Below are 12,997 nucleotides of genomic sequence, written 5' to 3' on the forward strand. Positions count from 1 at the left end.
GAATATTCCTCTTTATCCCTAGTATTCTAGGACTTTTTTTTTTTTTTTTGCTTTAATAATGAATTTTACAGAACTTTTTTTCTCTATCAATATATATTCATTTAAGATTCATTTAAGTTGTCAGTGTGGTGAATTACATTGACTGATTACTAAATTTAAACTAACCTTGCATTTAAGTACAACTAGGTCATGATGTAATATCATTTTAATCTATTGCTGGAATCCATTAGTTAATATTTTGTTTAGGATTCTTAAATCTATTTAATGAGTTGGCCTATAATTTTTCCTTACTATGCTGCCCTTGCCTGGATTTGGGATTAAGATTATGTCAACTACAAATGAATTGGAGAATGTTGCCTATTTATTCTAGGGAAATTTTCATATACTCTTAGAATTACACTCCTGAGTGCTTGGTAGACATTACCTATAAAATGTCTCAATGGGGCCACCACATTGCCCATTCCAAGGCAGCACTGTTTACCTTTTTGTCTACATGAATGGCAACCTGCGAAGGGGTTCAGGGAATAACTCAATCCTACAGCTGAATTGCCTCCGTGGAAAAGATTTTTTTTAATAACAGCTTTGTTGAGATATAATTCACATGCCATAAAATTCACCCTTTACAAGAATCAGTTCAGTGGGTTTTAGGATGTTTATGTAGACAAAGTATGTTGCACAAAATCATCACAATCAATTTTGGAACATCTTCATCACTGTAGAAAGAAATTCTGTACCAGTTAGCAGACATTTCCCACTCCCTCCACTCCCAGGCCTATGGCAAGCACTAATTTACTTTCTGTCTCTATGGATTTAACTATCTGGGATATTTCATATAAATGGAATCATATAACAGGCAGCCTTTTGCGAATGACTTCTTTTGCTTAGCAAAATGTTTTCAAAGTTCATCTATGCTATAGCATGTATTAGTACTTCATTCATTTTTTACAGCAGAATAATATTCCATTGTAGAGATATACCACAGTTTGTTCATTTATCAGTTGATGGACACATGAATTGATTCAGTTTTTTGGCTATTATGAATAACGCTGCTATGAATATTTGTGTACAGGTTTTTATGTAGACATATTTTCAGATCTCTTATATATACACCTAAGAGTGGAATTGTTGGGTCATGTGGTAACTCTATCTATATCTAGTTTTTTTTTTATTGTGGTGAAATATAATTGGTGTAAAATTTACTGCCTTAACCATTTTTAAGTGCACAGTTCAGTGATATTAAACATATTCACATTATAGTACAGCCATCACCACCATTCATCTTCATAATTCTTTTTGTCCTGTAGAACTGAAACTCTCTACTCATTAAACAGTAACTCTCTAATTTTTCCCTCCCCTCAGCCTCTGACAACCACCATGATGCTTTCTGTTTATGGTTTTGACTACCCTACTTCCTCATTTAAGTAGAATAATACACTATTTGTCCTTTTGTGACTGGCTTATCTATTTCACTTAGCATAAGGTCCTTAAGTTTCATTCATGCTATAGCATATGTTAGATTTTACTTCCTTTTTAAGGCTGAAATTATATTCCATTGTATGTACATACCTCATTTTGCTTATCCATTTCTCCATCACTGGACACTGGGTCGCCTCTATATTTTAGCTATTGTGAATAATGTTAGTATGAACACAGGTGCGTACATATCTCTTTGAGGTCCTGCATTCAGTAATTTGGGGTATATACCCAGAAGTGGAATTGCTGGATCATTCAATAATTCTGTTTTTAAGGTTTTGAGAAACTGCCATACTGTTTGCCGCAGTGACTATATTATTTTATATTCCCACCAACAATACAACAAGAGTTTTAATTTCTTCCTATCCTTGTCAACACTTGCTGTTTTCTGCTATTTTTTATAGTAGCCAACGTAATGGGCATGAGGTGGTATCTCATCGTAGTTTTGATTTGCATTTCGCTAATGATTAGTGATGTTGAGCATCTTTTCATATGTTTAGTGTCCATTTATTTATTTTTTATTTTTTTAGGCAAGGCAACCCTTGGTTGACCTCAAGATTACAAGGACCTTGTCAGCTTACGATCCCTTATTTTTTAGTTGTTTACACCTTCAGCACCTGGTCTTCTTAGGTCGTCTCCCTCCAAGTACTAACCAGGCCCAACCCTGCTCAGCTTCCAGGATCAGATGGGATTGGGCTTGTTCAGGGTGGCATGGCTGTAGACTAGCGGCTATTTTTAAATCTCTTTTGGAGAGAAATGTACTCAAGCCATTTGCCAATTTTTAAATTGGGCCATTTTTTTTTCTTGTCGAGTTGTAAAAGTTCTTTATATATTCTCGATACAAGTCTTTTATTAGATATATGATTTGCAGATATTTTCTCCCATTCTGTGTGTTGGGTTTTTTCCCCCCCATTTTATTGATAGCATTCTTTGAAGTACAAAAGTTCAACATTTTGATGATATTTGTTTCTTTTGTTGCTTGTGATTTTGGTGTCATAGCTAAGAAAACTTTGGCTAATCTAAGGTCATGAAGATTTACTTCTATATATTTTTCTAAGAGCTTTATGTCTTACATTTTTGTCTGTGATCTATTTTTGACAGTTAATTATTGCATGTGGTGTGAGATAGGAGTCCAACTTTATTCTTGTGTGTGTGTATATGTGTGTGTATATATATATGTATAAATGTATAATATATACATATATATTGACTAGTTCCAGCACCATTTGTTGAAAAGACTATTTTTTCTCTATTAAATCGCTTAGGCACCTTTACTGAAAATCAGTTGGCTGTAAAAGGTTTATTGCTGAATTCTAAGTCCTATTTCACTGACCTATTTGCCTATTCTTATGCTAGTACCACACTCTCCTATATAGCGTTGTAATAAGTTTTTAGAAATGTGAGACTTTCAACTTTATTCTTCTTTTTCAAGATTGTTTTGGCTGTCCAGAGTCCCTAGAATTTTTGTATGAGTTTAATTTCTACAAAAAAAGACAGTTGAGATTTTGTCAAGGGTTGCATTGAATCTGTTGATCAATTTAGGGAACATTACCATCTTAACAATATTAAGTCTTTTAGTCCGTGAACATGGATTGCCTTTGCATTTATTTAGGTCTTCTTTAATTTCTTTCAGTGGTGTTTTGTATTCTTCGGTATACAGGTCTTGTACCATTAAAATAATTTTGTTAAATTTATTCCTAAGTATTTATTGTTTCTGATGCTGTTGTAAATGTAATTGTTTCCTTAAATTAATTTTCAGAGTGTTCGTTGCTAGTATAAAGAAATAAAACTGAGTTTTGTATATTGATCTTATATCCTGCAACCTTTTTGAACTCATTTATTAGCTCTAATAGTTATTTCCATGGATCCTTTAGGATTTCTTCTATGTAAGATGATGTCATTTGCAAATAAATAGTTTTGCTTCTTCCTTTACAATCTAGATGCCTTTTATTTCTTGTCCTTGTCCAATTGACCTAGCTAGAACCTTCACCATGATAGTAAACAGAAGTAGTGAGAACAGATATCCTTGTCATGTTCCTAAGGGAGAAAGCTTTCCATATTCCATCAAGAAGTATGTTAGCTGTAGATTTTTCATAGATGGGCTTTACTGAGTTGAAGAAGTTCTACTACAATTTTATTGAGTGTTTTTGTATCATGACAGGTATTGGATCTTGTGAAATGCTTTTTTTGTGTCTATTGACATGATCATGTGATTTTTGTTTTTCTCTCTTTTCTCATTATTTTGTCTTTTTTTAACATTTGAAAGGCAGTTTTGGCCTCAGCGGAGCCTCTTTATTATGTATTTTATATCTCTAATGTCTGTTGGTATTTTTATTATTTTCTTTCTATTTCAGGCTTATTTTGCTGTTTCTGCTCTAACTTAAGTTAATCACTCTGTCTTCTAATGTAAACAATTAAATATATATGTTTCCCTCTAAGTATTACTTTAAATGCAGTCCACCTGTACTGTTCCAATTTCTAATTTTCATTTTGATTTCTTATGTGACTTATGATTGCTTAGAATAAGTGTGTGTTTTTTTAAATTTCCAAATGTATGGAGTTTTTGTTACTGATTTAACTTAATTGATTGTGATCTGAGAATGCCTTCTGTATTATTTCAATCCTTGAAATTTGTTCAGACTAGCCATATGACCTAGCACATGATCAATTTTCAAAAATCTTCTAAATGTATGAAAATAATATCTAATCTTCAGTTGTCGAGGCAGTATTCCATATATACCCCCATAAGATCAGATATTTTTATATTATTACTAATTTTATTCTGCTTAATCTATCATAACTAATATGTAAAATCTCCCACCATGATGACAGATTTGTGAATTATTCCATGTAGATAAGTCAATTTTGCTTTACATATTTTGAGCCTATGTTTTCTTAGGTACATCCAAGTTTATAATTGTTATATCTTCCTGGTGAAGTAAATTTCTTATTATTTTTTAGTGATTCTCTTTCCTTTTAGTAGTGCTTTTTGTTTCAGAACATGTCTGACAGCCATAGAGCCACTCCAGCTTTGTTATTTTTGTAATTCGCCTGGTTTCTTTCTTTCCTTCAACTTTTAATCTCTCCCCGTTCTTATATTTTAACTGTATCGTGTAAATGGCACATAGTTGGATTTTATCTAGTTTGACAATATTTGTTATTTAACTAGACAATTTTACCTAACATTTGTATTTGTAATGATTATTGATATATTTGCATTTATTTTGATCATCTTACATGCTTTCTCTTTGTTCCGTTTGTTTAGTTGTCCTGTCCTTTCTTGCTTTCTTTGCATTGAGTTTTACATTCTTGTTTTCTAGTTTTCACTTAATATTCTATTTTCCCCTCCACTTTTTTATAATTAATATATAGAAGTATGATCTGTATTAATTAGTTTAGTGGTTACTCTAGCTATTTTAACATGAATAACTGTACTAGGCAGAAAGGGCTAGGCTATGCTAAGTTTAAACATTCCTCCAGATAGCTCAATGACTTAACATAGAAAAGATTTATTTCACACTCACATTACATAACTAAATGCTCAGTGGGAACTGTGAGAGACCCAGGCAGATGGAAGATCCACCATCTTGTAGCTGGAGCTTATGGCCTCCTGGTTTGCCACAGAAGGGAAAAAAAGAGAGATGTCTTTGGTTGGGTTCCCCCAAAACAGACTATGATCCAAAAATTTGTGTGCAGGAAGTTTAGCATGGTGAGTTCTCAGGGAGGACATCTGTAAGGAAGCGAGGAAAGCAGGATTGGGTAGAAGGAGAAGTTGCATCAGAAGCCTCAATCACACAGAGTACTTTGGAGTGGGGTTAGCCCTTCAGACTTGTCCCAAATGAGAAAAGAAGGCCAGGACTTTGTTCCATCATCAGTGGATGTATGCTGCCCCTGGTCAGGAAGTATAACATGGTCAAGGTAGTGGCCTTTGGCCAAAACAGTTCTCACAGAGGGACGAGTGGCTCGGTTCTGAAGAGGGAATTGCATCATGATATCTACTACAAAAAGGTATACTGCTTTCAACTGACCTGACCTAGAAGTAACATTAACCAGAAAGAGTCAGATGGCTCCAACCTAACTGCAAGAAAGTCTGAGAAATGTAGGAAAGCACATGGAATATTTGGTGAGCACCAGTTGCCTCTGTCATACCTAACTTAACTTCTTGGACCTGAGGACTCATGACTTTAAATCTAGAACTTTGTTAGTTCTCTCTTCAAAGAAGAGCTTCTTACAAGAAGACCATTGCGTTTTCTCCTTCTGGGGAAATATTATTCATGTCTCTTATGTACTGTTTTCATATTTTCTATCTTTTTAATCTCTCTGGACTACATTCTGGATACTTTGTGGGATCTTTTTTGTTAATTAATTTTCTCTTCAGCTAGGTCTAGTTTGCTATTTATTCTTTCAATTACTTTTTATTTCACTTATTTTAATTTCTAAAAGTTATTTTACATTCTATTCAAATCTATTTCTTGTTTATATTTTAAGCTTTTTAAAAAACATATTGAGCAAGTTATTTTATATTTCAATAACTGTTCTTTGAGCTCTCTTTCTGCCATCCACTGTTTTGCTGTTTCTCATTCATGGTGTTTTGTTTCCAGGTGTATGCATGCTTGTACCTAAGTAGAAAGCCTTCAGAAAGAATATGCATTTGCTTTTGTTACTTACCTGAGGGAGCTACAAAGCTTTGACCACTGTTTGTAACTACTTTCTTTTTCCAGTCATGATTTCTTGGACCACATAGGTAGTGTGGATTTGGATCATAAACATATATGAAAATGAGCTAGCTGTTGGTTCTGAATTCTTGGGAGAGATTTTCTTTCAGAGAAACAACTTTATTGTCTCCTCATGCCTGGTGGGATTTATTTCACATTCACGTATCTTCAGAGCCCTAACCTTGTTGGTGAGGTATCCTATTAGATTCCTTGCCTTTGATAGGCCTTGGGTTTCATCTCTTACTTAAAAAATCTGCCAGCAGAAACTCTGATGGTGAAAGCAGTTTACCTCACAGGGTTCCTGATGTCCCTTTGTTAGGAAGCTTTATGACTTCTTTGATTTTGTGCTATCTTACAGATACATTTATCCTGCATGCGATGCAGACTTTATCCAACGTTTTAATTGGTTTAGTCAGAAGGATTCTTTAGGACATCTAATCAACCATCTTTTTGCCAGAACCAGAAGTCCCCCAGCCATTCTTCTAGGTCTTTTCTTCATCACTCTGGGTCCAGTGATCTATTCTTTCTGGAAATTTTTGCAACACTTAGCATTGCCATAAAATGTTTGTACAATCCCTAGTTCTTCTAGGCTGTATGCAGTGCAGCATCCATGAGCTTTGCAATCCAACAGACTAGGGATTCCATCTTAGTTCTGCTATTAACTATGGACTTAAAAAGGTCATCTTACTGAGTTTCAGTTTCCTCATCAGTAAAATGGGCTTGACAGTCCCTAGCTTTCAGTACTCTTATGATGATCAAATGAAACAGGGTCTGCCCCTAATATGTGCTGGGTCTGAATCAGGAGAACAAAGAGAGGCCACAGACCATATATCTAAGTATGTAAAAGTTACAAGTGAAGCTAGCAAACAGTTATATTAAATGATTCTGTTCTACATTGACAATATCCCTTCCAAGTGACAAAAAAACAGCATGTAAAGCTCTGATTTTTATATAGCTAGAGCCAGCAAAATATCAAGGACAACTAAATTTAATTATTATTGCACATGTCTGGATGTTTATTCCATAAAGTTTATTTTTCTTGCCTTCGTTTCAGCAAAATTATGAGATATTATTATAATGAACATTATCACATAATTTATGTTCTATTAACAGTGATGCCAAATTACACTACCATTCTTGAGTCATTAAATCTTAGCTTTTTTAAAATTAATTTAATTTGTGAGAAATTTTTGCTGAGTTTCTTCTCAGCTCTGCTGAGACAGAGCAAGGGGAATTATTAAAAAATATTCTTAAAGCCATATTTAGAATCAGAAATGGACTATAAATTTTACACATCAAGTTCAAACAGTGTAATGAAGCTGCATGATAATTGCAATTTAGAAGAAAATTAAATATTTTAATTTCATATGGATCATCATCTTATACATAGCTGTTTTCACTCTCTTCAATTATCTAAATCCATACAGTACTGATTTTATTCTTTTTTTTCAAGAAAAAAGATATTATAAATAAAACTGAAAATAGTAGTATTTTGCTCACTTAAAATTATACCTCAATCTACAATGTCCAGAAAAAGAATCTATACAGAAATTAATTTCAGGATTATTTGTGTGCGAATCTTTTCTTTCATAGTCCATAGACATTTTTATTTCTTTTTTTGAATTTTATTTTATCCAAATATAATTTTTGTTGTATATTTCACATGTGGCTCCTTTGGTTTAGAAAAATCCTGTGTGCATTTAAAGTAATAAATATCTATTTTTAATCCCTTTAAAAGTGAAATAGCCAAACCTAGATTTTTTTCGTAGGCTTTGCCAACACCCCACCCCCATAACAAATATCTGTGGAAAGCTCAGATTCAATTTTAATGTCACTTTTCAACAAAGATGGGGTTTGCTTGTATTCAAGGATCTTCCATTTCACTGATTTCTGCCAGTCATCTTATATCTCGTCCAAATTAAATCTAGTGTTTAATGGCATTTATTTGGCATTCCCGTTGTGTGAATAGTAGTAGTTAATGGTCAAATTTGTTATGCATTTCATCGAGATGTCCCATAGTGGAGAAGATTCAGAGACTGCCCTACGTAACCTTTGAACTGTTCCGGAAGGAAGTCATCAATTCTCCTAGTAAGAAATTGAAACCAAATACTGCCATTTCCATCTCTAAGATTGCTTTTAGATTTTTGGTCAAATTCTGACTTTGTATTAGCGTTCTATTGTTGCCATAAAAAAATTCCACAAACTTGATTTAGAAAAAGACGACAAGTGTATTATCTTACAGTTCTATAGAAGTCTGGCATAGATTAAGGTCATAGAGACTCTTGGGGAGAATCTGTTTCTTTGCCTTTTCTGGCTTTCAGAGACCACCTACATTCCTTGGCTCCTGGCCCCTTCCTCCATCTTGAAAGCCAGCAGCGTTGCATCTCTTGATCATTCTTCCATAGTTACATCTTTCTCTTTCTCTTCTGCCTCTCTTCCACTTCTGAGGACCCTTTGATTAACTGGGCCCACCTGGAAAATCCAGACGATCTCCCTATTTTAAGGTTAGCTGATTAGTAACTTTAATTCCTATGACCCTAATTCCCCTGTGCTGTATAATGTAACATAGTCACGGGTTCTAGTGATTAGGGCATTGACATCTTTGAGGGCCATTATTCTGAGTACCACAGACTTTCTAATCATGTTATACTATAACCCAAGGGTCCCAACCCTCAGGCCACAAACCGATACCTGTCTGTGGCCTGTTAGGAACTGGGCCGCACAGCAGGAGTGGAGCAGCAGGCGAGTGAATGAAGCTTCATCTGTATTTGCAGCCGCTCCCCAGTGCTAGCATCACTGCCTCAGCTCCACCTCAGATCACCAGGCATTAGATTCTCATAGGAGCACTTGTCCCTGGTGCCAAAAAGGTTGGGGACCAATGTGTGTAACCACAAACTTGCCCACGACAGATTTTTAAATCAATGCCTCTAATTGAAAATCGTTTTCCTAGTTCTTAAATCAAAGACTGAATTTTTACAACAAATCTAAAACCTGTGGAATGCTCTGTTATTTCAACTTCCTCACTTCTTCTGTAGGTCGGCATTCTATATGGTGCTAGTCATTCAGTGGGACTTTTCGCCTTGGTACCCCTACCTGAAATGAGTAATATTTACTTTTTAAAGACATTTTATGTGTCTTTTTCACTTTATTATTCATTAAATTCCAAATATTCTTTGGCTCCTCCATCCTAGATAGTGACAATTTGTTTCATTACTTTTTATCTATCCTTTCTTTTTTATTTTGTCCAGAAGAAATTGACCATCATCTTCTATAAATATTTTGTTGCCTGTTCAAAAAGCAACCTTATACTTGACTGAATATCAGACGGTTATTTTTGTTTGTTTTGTTTTTTAAATAAATTTATTTATTTAAATTAGTCGCAAGTATACAGTACATTGGTTAGATATCTATAATGTTTCAGACAGTTATTTTTTAAAAAACATCACACCAATGTTCTAAATTAGCATTTACCTGTAATTTCTTAATACCAACAATGGTTGGCTCTTAATTCAATATATTTACAGTTCTAGTAATTGCCTGTGGATTGTGTACAAGCGGTGTTAATAATCGAGAATCTCAGTATCCTCTCCTGCACGAGGCAGTGGCTTGGTGTCCAACCCCGTGCGAGGCACACTGCAGGCACTCACTAAGTGACAGGTTAAAGTCGATGCCTCAGTTCATGCCCTGCCTACTTCCCTCCCCCTTCCCTAACCATGCCTTCTGCCCACACTTCACTAGGCTCTTCGCTGCGCTCTATCCCCTGCCCTGGCTTTTCCTGTGCATGCTTTTAGGTTCATCTTCTCCCTCTTACCTAAAGGGAACCTCCACTTCTGTGATGAACTGGATTCGAGGCAGGACGATGACAACGTGATGCTGAGGCGTGAGCCTGGCTTGTGAAGCCAGAGGCAGCTGAAGCATCGGCATGCAGAGTCTAGCTAAAAACCATGAAAATGGGAACTGACTTTTTGTACACATCCCTGAGGGGAAAAAAAATGAAATGCAGACACTCACCCCAGTCCCACCCAATTGCAGTAAGACCCCCAGGTGATCTGCAGGCACCTGCAGAAGAAAGTTTGCAAGGCATTGGCTTAGAGACTTTGTCACCCAACCTCACCACTTGTGTGTTAGTCAGCTTGGGCTGCCATAACTGAGTGCCACAGACTGGTTGGCTTAAACAACAGATATTTTCTTACATTCTAGAGGCTGAAAGTCCAAGGTCAAGCTGCCGACAAGGCTGATTCTCTGAAGCCACTTCCTTGGCTTGCAGGTGGCTGTGTTCTTGCAGCTTCTTCATGTGGTCGTCCCTCTGTGTATGCACACCCCTGGTGTCCCCCTGTGTGTCCAAATTCTCTCTTCTTCCGAGCGACACCACATTGGATTCGGACCCACCCTAGCAGCTTCATGTTAACTTAATTGCCACTTTCAAGACCCTGTCTCCAAATATGGTTACATTCCGAAGTACTGGGGGTTAGGGCGTCAACATATAAAGCGTGTGAGGGACAGAGGTCAGCCTGTAGCACCGCTTTAAAGAAAATGAAACTGAGGCTCAGAGAAGTATGTGACAGTCCAAAATCACCCTTCAGGCCAAGAGATGGAAAGCATCTCAAAAGATGAGAGCCTTTCTGAGTGGCAGCGATGATAGTGTAAGAGGCTAGGGAAATGGAGTCTAATATTTGCATTTAGGTTTTGACTTTGCTCCCAGTATTTCTGGGACCTTGAATATGTACCTTAACCTCCTTAGGTCTTAGTTTCCTTTTCTGTGAAATGAGAGCAGTGGAAGGCTCTCCCTCACAAGGTCGTGAGGATGCCCATGAAATTTAGACAAGAAGTGCAGATTTCCACACTGAGGGTGCCTGCAGCCTCCCGACCTCACTCTGCCTCTCCCCTTTGCCTGCTTTCAAAATCCACTTATTTGCCACCTGCCAGAATCCTTGATTATTTTCCCTAGGTGATTTGCAGCTTAATAGCTAGAGAAACCAAGGGTTTAAAAAATGGTTGCGGGGGAATTTCAGGCATCAGCTGGCAGGTGCGCAGGGTCTTTCGTGGAAGCCAAGCCCATGGCAGGCACTAAAAAGAAAACCTGCTGAGGTGCCCTTCCACCCTAGTGCCTGGGGGTTCTCACTTCTAAATAATAGGCTGTGCACAATTTGATTTCATTTCACTCTAAATTGCCCAGCCTGCAACCAGGGATACAAGGCAGAGTCCTACAAATCAATTCCACTCTGCAAATAAGCCGGCTCCTGCTAACCTGGGGGTACTTAGAAATGAGGCCCAACTACAGAGCATTAAGGCAATGATTGCAATTTGCCTTTTGGGGTTAAACTGTGTGTGAATACAAAATTGTTTTCAAATGTTTCGTTTGTTTAGATTTATGTAGCACGAACTCTGTTGAGATCTACTCTATGCAAAGCACTTTGCTAAGGCTAAAGCGGGAAGATGGGGCAATGTGGCCTAAATAAATTGAGGTTCAAGTTTGAGAGGGGAGGGACGGGTCAGAACAGCACTTTTCTGGGACAGAGGGGCTATTAAGGGCATTCTGGGACAGAGGGACTCCCTGTCTTTCATCCATCCTTTATTCATCTGTCCTTTTTTGGTAGAGGGGCTGCTTTAAACCTGCCCTTATGTTATGGTTTCTGCTGGTTTTTCACCCATGTCTGGGGGCAGGAGAGCAGCTCAGAGGGAGGCAGGTTCTTCCAAACTGGGCACAGCCCTGGCTTTGGTGGTAAGGTATCCTCCCCAGATCTAGGCCAGATTCTTAAGGGAGGTCAGGGTGTCCACTTTTTGGATTTCCCAGCCCCTCCACTCTCCTCTGGCTTTTGACTGTGTCAGTGTTCTCTCTTGCCTCCCAAAATGCAGGGCCCAAAGAAAGAAAGGCAGTAGTCACACCCTGACTAATCCTGGGCAAAGGGTAGGTGGTCTGCCCCTCTGGCTCCTGTCCATCACACTGCCCACCTTTTAAAAGGAAAAAGGAAGAGAGGTGGGGGGTGGGGAGAGAGAGAGAGAGAGAGAGAGAGAGAGAGAGAGAGAGAGAGAGAGAGAGAGAGGAAGGGAGGGAGGAAGGAAAGAAGATTAAGAGGTAGAATGAAAGACCCATAATTTCTGCTGGAGGGCCTAACGCGTGCAAGCCAAGCCAAGCCATCCTCCTCATGCGAATCCACAGCTAAAGGACGTCAGCCCATTTGCTATTTGCCTCCTTGCCGGCAGGCAGCCGTGGTGAGGCGGGCAGCTGCAAGCCAAGATTCCTGCTGCTCATTAGAGAAGTCTGTCCACTGTAAACTGGCATGTCAGCAGAATTGAACGATGAATCTAAAACTGGAACAAATCACTTTAATTAGTTAAGACCCAAAGCTAATTCAAATAGTATTTTTTCACTGGACCATAAACAAACTTCATTATCCTCCTTCCCCAGTTGACCAGTTTAACCCAGAATTGAACTAAGAAGGGAATGTACTGACCAGCGAGCTGTTTCATAGGTGAGGACACTGAGGCTGAGGCCTTGAGGGGTGTGACCCAGCTCAAGGTCACATGGCACCTCAGTGGCCCACATTTGACGCGTTACTCTGAAAACTCCTTACTTTCTCCACAATTCCATGCGAACTTTTTACCCAGAACCTCAAGAGATAATTCACATTATGTTCTTTACTGTGTATCTTTACATTAGGGTCCTCCTAAACTAAGAAGTTGGTAACCCAAATGAGAGATGAATATCTAAGTAGAACTCTCCCAGCCTTCCCTTCCTTCCACAGCCCTAGAAAATCTAAGAGAAAGGTGGAAAATTTCTTGTGGCCTGATTTGTATTAGGATTACTC

At 37.7% G+C, this 12,997-nt stretch overlaps 1 protein-coding gene and 1 pseudogene across 3 annotated transcripts in view; one reads left to right on the forward strand and one right to left on the reverse strand.

Annotated features, from left to right (window-relative positions):
• Nucleotides 1-12,997, forward strand: part of PAQR5 (progestin and adipoQ receptor family member 5) — a 73,255-nt gene that overhangs the window by 36,126 nt on the left and 24,132 nt on the right. The window lies entirely within an intron of this gene.
• LOC118600643 lies at nucleotides 2,079-2,196 on the reverse strand (annotated as a pseudogene).

Source organism: Rousettus aegyptiacus, unplaced genomic scaffold (assembly GCF_014176215.1).
Source record: "Rousettus aegyptiacus isolate mRouAeg1 unplaced genomic scaffold, mRouAeg1.p scaffold_m13_p_3, whole genome shotgun sequence".
NCBI classification, from domain to species: Eukaryota; Metazoa; Chordata; class Mammalia; order Chiroptera; family Pteropodidae; genus Rousettus; species Rousettus aegyptiacus.